Here is a 6,021-nt window from a genome sequence, read left to right as displayed (position 1 = left end):
ATGCTGCAATCCCTTCTCCTCCATTCTCCTCTTGGGATCTTGGGCATGCATGCACACGCGCCCGGCGTGAGTTCTAAGTCACCGGGTCTGGGATGCGAACCACGATCGACTACGTGGGAGTCCAGCGGCATAGCCATTACGCCAACTGCTGGTTCCCGACTACTGTTGTTTCTTAAAAGAGGCAGGAGAGGTTAAATGCCCCATGATCTCATCCACTGGCAAAATGTAAGATCCATTAATCTAAGACAGGAGATTGGACTTCTATGAATGTCCTGGGAAATTTAGCAGTATTTCTACTTTTTTTTTTGTGATGTTATATCTAAAGGATTCTTCTATTGCAATTGATATTCTTGTTTTGTTTTGTTTTGTTTAGGGGAGAGCACAAATGCAGTCTTCCACTACCACAAATTATACAGTTGAGCTTCCCACATTTGGAAAAATCTCAGGGGTCAGCACATCTGGAGTGTAATGGATAAGCCTCGCCCTGGGAAAACAGCCTTCATGATCATGGTATCTCCCCTGCCAGGTAAGTATATTTTTGTATCCATCTAAAAGCAGCTTCCTAAAAACTAGTTGTGGAGGGCCGGTAAGTTTGTGTGGTGGTTGAAACTGCTCGATCCTACATGGCTGATGCGCAGTTTGAGTCCTGGAACCTCCAGCTTGAGAAACATGCTGGAAGTATACATGCATGCCTAGAATCCAGAGAGGGGAATGGAGTAGGGATTGCAGCTGGTCATCACCTTTGCAGAATGCTTTCTTTCTCCCTCACTCTGGCAAATGGACGTACACTATGGGGAAAAAAATATTGTTTGTATATAATCTTACAGTGTTTCCTTTGGCATTTTCTTAAACTATGTCACCAGATATGTGTTACCAATAGCAATTCAGAAAAATATAAAGGTATTTGCATATATTCAATGATTATACTTTAATATTTGATTATTTTTATATTTTGAAACCCTGACTTGGTATGTTTGCTTCACCTGCTAATTTGCATAATGCAGTATTAACATACTTTTCTGCATTTAGCTTCTCCCATCTATTTTATCATCCCTCATACTATTCCCTCACTTGAAGCATACTCCCTCATCTCTTTCTACTTCTTAAAATGTTCTTACTCATCTTTAAATACTCAGCTATAATATTGTCCCTACCAAGACTTCCCTACATGCTAAGATTGGGTGTCGCATGATGTTCCTAGCTCATTAGCAGCTGTCATGTAATCTCACCTTTTCATGAACTGTCTACTACACTCCTAGATGCTTTGTAATAACAGGGCTGATGTTGTCACATGCATCATTTTGCTTCCAGAACCCCTACAAATGTTTGTTACTAAAAGATGCTTAGCAAATGGTCATTAAAGAAAAGGAAAATAAATTTGATGTCAATCTCCCATGCATACCCAATAAGAGTATATGCTAAGAAAACTTATCTGAGGCATCGTAATATTTTTTTTTCATATAACTCTTTAGTCAGATAGTGTGTCTTTTAAGAAAATGGACAAAGAAATTTTAATTCCTTATCAGAGAGCAGTTGTCGTATTTTGGAAGAAATGGGAAGGATCAATCTCTCTCTCTCACTTACAGACTGCGAGCATGATTGTTAATATTTTGTGTATGTAAAAGATATCTTGAAGAAAAATAGTTCTTTCCAATATTGAATAGATTAATTGTAAACCTGCTTTGCTTCCTTTATTTTCAAGGGGATAAAATATATTCACAATTCTGAAGCCGTAAAAGGCAATTCTGAAAGTATCTGCAGACAAGGTTGCTATGGAAACCACCAATTTTTTCGGAATAGTACAATAAATAGTCATCTGAAAGAATACTGAAAACAGTGCACCTTGCTCGAGTAATTATAGGTGGTCTAGAATTGAAATACCTGTGACATGTTTTGCTTATAGGTATGCCACCAGAGCGTATTTATTACCACAACAGAATATTTTTGTAAATAAGTGAGATACAAAATGTTTGCTTACTGTGATAACTTGAAGTACAGAATGAGAAGGCAAAACCTTCTGCTTCATAATCCCCTGGGTCCCCCACCCCCTGCCTTACACATACATGCACTATACATACAAACAGATGAGGACAAAGGCATGAGGAAATAAATGGAAAAACTCACTAAACCTAAGCAAAGTAAGAGATAAAGGAATTTAAAGATATGTGTGAGCCAAGGCTAGCTCTAAATCCTCTTTCCTCATACTTCCCAATATCCATTTGGGACACTAGATACCAAAGTAGACAAAAAGATCTTGGAGGGATAATAGTAGAACTTGAAGAATTATGTAAAGAAAGACTAAAAAGTACCATGCATTCCTTGTCTTCTTCCTAGTTAAGTGAGGTGCAAAAGGCGACTAAGACAGTAGGGAATAACTTCCAAATACAGAGACTGGTCTTGATTTGCAGCTCAAGTGTGCTGCTGGTAAAACCTACCTCACTTCTTGGTGCTTCAGGCATTGAAGAGGACAGTCCTGCACAGTGCCATAGCTCAAAATGAAGAGACTAAGATTGCTTCATCTAGGGGACTTGGTTTATCTGTGCAAGTCCTAAGGAAGGCTGACCAGGGGTTCAAATAACCACCCAGTGACGTAAATAGAGCAGAACAGTTTCCACAGAGGAGGATTAGGAAGGGAAATCCTATTTCTATACCTCATCCATGCACAGAGGAAAACCACAGTCATGATCATACCACACAAAACAGTCAAAGTTTGTCACTACCTTTGGTGAGAGGAAAGGGAGGATCTCATACAGAAAATTGTGAACTGAACAGACCAAATTTATAATAATCAATTATTATTGATTTATCTAATCTGGTTTTAGAGAACAGCAAACTTATAGTTTTTATTCAAATGAGAAGTTCTCAGGAAAATTTTGGTTGGGGAAATAAAAGGTTTTTCTTTTCATATGTATTATTTACAAATATTAAATTCCTGTTTGTGTACACATCCATTTCTAGACAGACATGCTATGAGCAGTGGGAGATGGCAGTTCAGTACAAGATTCTAAAAAGATAGTACAAAATTAAAATAGATGTCCTTATTGAAATTTGATTAGATTAAGATTTATTTTTTGCCTTTTTCACTATTTCACTCAATCTTACTGTGAATGAGTTCTAATCCTATCTTAGTTCCACTAGGTGAGAAAAGCACAAACTAAGAACATCAGTGTTTATGGCAAGTTGAGTTTCTTTTCCTCATTCTAGCATGAGAAAACCAAAGCATACTGGGAAAATGATCTTTCTATAATGTCTAAACTTTGTTAATGCAAGACACTGTGACCTTATTAATGTATTATAAATTTGGTAATAATAGTTAATTAATGTAAAACAAAACAAACTGAGTGGAAAGACTTGAATGCTATTTAGTAGAGGAAAAGGAGACAGAGATTGAGGAAAGGAGAAAGGGAGGGAGGAAGAGAGAGCCACTGAGGGAGACAGCATCATGCTCATTTATAAGCATAGAGACGCTAAATTATTTTTACTTTATTGTCTTTGCTGAAAGACTGTTCTTCCTTTTTTTTTAAGCTTTTTTTTATTTTTTGCCATAGGGTATTTGCACTGACAGAGAGAGACAGAGAGACATAGAGAAACACAGAAAGGCAAGTGAGAAATCACTCCACAAGGGAGATGACCATACCTCAATCCCTTCTCCTCCAATCTCCTTTTTGAGATTTTGAGCACTCATGCACATATGCTAGGCATGATTTCAAGTCACTGGGTCCAGGGCTCAAAGAGCAGTTAGCCATGTGAGAGTTCAGTGCCTTAAGCACCGTGCCATCTGCTAGCTCGAAGACTATTGTTACCTTTATTGAGCATATCTGTCAAAAGATTTTTTTTCTAGGATTACTAGGAGTCTTTGTATATTTAATTAGAAAGGAAGAAAAACTAAGCATTTAGTTAAGTTTCATAATAGATCAATACTTGTTAACATGCCATAATAATTCAATATACAATAAAGACAAGAAAGATCAGACCAATTTTAAGATTCTTTCTCATAAAATCATGAAAAAAAAATGCTGTCAAAGTTCACTCAACTGTGCTTCGCATTTAATCAGAAACATTGGAAAGTTATTTTCTCTAGAAAGCTACAATCTGTTTCAAATTCTACTATTGCCTTTTAAATACAGAAATAAAATACCATAAAATAATTATCAGTTGTTGTCTACCAATATGAGATTGTATGATATTAAAAATGAAGAAAAATATTTCCTGTTAGCAATCTAATCATTTTAAGAAGTTTTGTTTGTTTGTTTTTAATATGTGTTGGGCCCATTCTACTCAAGCAACTCTGGATACAATGGAGGATCACAGGCTTAGTTCTGTCATTGACTGTACATGCCAGGTGAGTATGTCCCTACCTTGGCTGGCTAAGAAGTCAGGAAGGTGGAGGAAGGTTATAGTGTGAGACTCTGTTAAGGGTGCTAATCTTTCTCTTTCTTTATTTTTTTTCTTTCTTTTTCTTTCTCTCCTTCTCTGACTCTTGCTCTTTTGAAAAAAAGTAATCTTTGCAATAAAAAATAAATGAGTCAAATAGGGTAAATGATAGAAGATGTGCATGTGTGTGTGCTTGCATGCATATGTGTTGATATATAAACACAGACAGGAAGAAAGGGAAAAGAGAAAAGGAAAGCACTGAAAAGTGGATTGTTATTACATTAGAGAACATAGAAAATGTTCTTTTAGTTGAGAAATTCCTGCAAGAAGTCCACCGACTTTCATTATATTGCTAAAACACTCAAAGCTCCATTTAATAAAGACAGCATTCTTTTTATTTGTAAGTTGTTACCTACCCTGATACACATGATCTCTTTTGGGAAAAGATCAATCCATAAGGAGCATTCCCTGACTGTGCCATCTAGAAGTCCCTGGGAAAAGACAAACCAACAGGCAAGCTGAGTGAACTCACTGGCCTGAACGTTTATGCAGCATCAACACTGACTCTCTTGAGTAGAAATTTGTTGACTGCAAGTTTTCACATCTAGCAAGAAAATAGGTTGTAGTAACATGTGCGAGACACCCAGTTAGGTAGAAAACTTACAAAGGAGATTTTTCTTAACCTGTTCTACAAATGATTCAAAATTAATAGAAAATTGAAGCAGAACTTCTTGATGAAATCAAATTTATGATTATTTGCTGAAGTGACTATTTTAACAAAGGCCTTCTTCCTGGCAAGATTGTCTGCCTTATTTTACTAAAAATCTCTGGAAATTTATTTAGGTTCAGCCCCCAAATAAATATACTATTTACTGCTATTTTATTAGACTACTTATGATTATTAATTTGTGCTCATTTTCTCTTACAGAAAAGAATAGATTATTTGGTAACCTAATGACATATTGCTAAATAATAATGATAATGATAATAATAATAATAATAGACCCTACAGTTAGTAGGTTAAGACAACACTATGTTATTTTGTTATTTTTTCATGTAATACTATGGACTGACCAGGCTCAGCAGGGCAGTTCTTACTTTACATCAGTTCTGCAGTAAGATGTTGGCTTAGGTTTCAGTTCACTGAAGGCGCTGCTGACTGGGTCTTGGCATGTTCCACAAATCCTTCCCTGTCATCTTCGGTTAAAAATCTAAACTGATTCTGTGTTACAATAGAAACAGAATATTTGTTAAAACTGAACGCTCCGTAGAAAAACTCATTCTTTATCTTTATTTATGACATTCTTTTCCCTTGGAACACCCTTTCCATGCCACAGTTACTTAGAACAGTAATTTACACATAGGAGGTCTCAATAACACGTGTAACGTTAGACTGAGCAGGGTGCTTAGGTTACTAGCACACTCATGCATTTGATTATCACTTTTACATGGAAGCATCTGTATAGATAGAATAGGAGTTAGACATGATGAGACAATACTGAAGTTACAGATTCATAACATCTTTGAAGCTTTCTGCCTTGTAGTATTCTCACTGATTATTTGAAAAGAAAATAAATGGTATTTGAAGCAATAACTACTAATAGAAGTAAGAACTTCTATTTATGAGAAGTAATAACAATATTAGTA

The 6,021-nt window shown here is 36.0% G+C and overlaps 1 non-coding gene across 1 annotated transcript; it reads right to left on the bottom strand.

Annotated features, from left to right (window-relative positions):
* Window positions 1-370: 370 nt before the first annotated feature.
* Window positions 371-534, bottom strand: LOC114008085 (U1 spliceosomal RNA). Its single transcript, XR_003549646.1, has one exon. It is a non-coding gene; the product is annotated as a U1 spliceosomal RNA (small nuclear RNA).
* Window positions 535-6,021: the final 5,487 nt, after the last annotated feature.

The sequence above is a fragment of the Tupaia chinensis genome, unplaced genomic scaffold (genome assembly GCF_000334495.1).
Source record: "Tupaia chinensis unplaced genomic scaffold, TupChi_1.0 Scaffold000282_1, whole genome shotgun sequence".
NCBI classification, from domain to species: domain Eukaryota; kingdom Metazoa; phylum Chordata; class Mammalia; order Scandentia; family Tupaiidae; genus Tupaia; species Tupaia belangeri.
The sequence above is the reverse complement of the archived record's forward strand: the minus strand, read 5'-3'. Positions and strand labels throughout refer to the sequence as shown.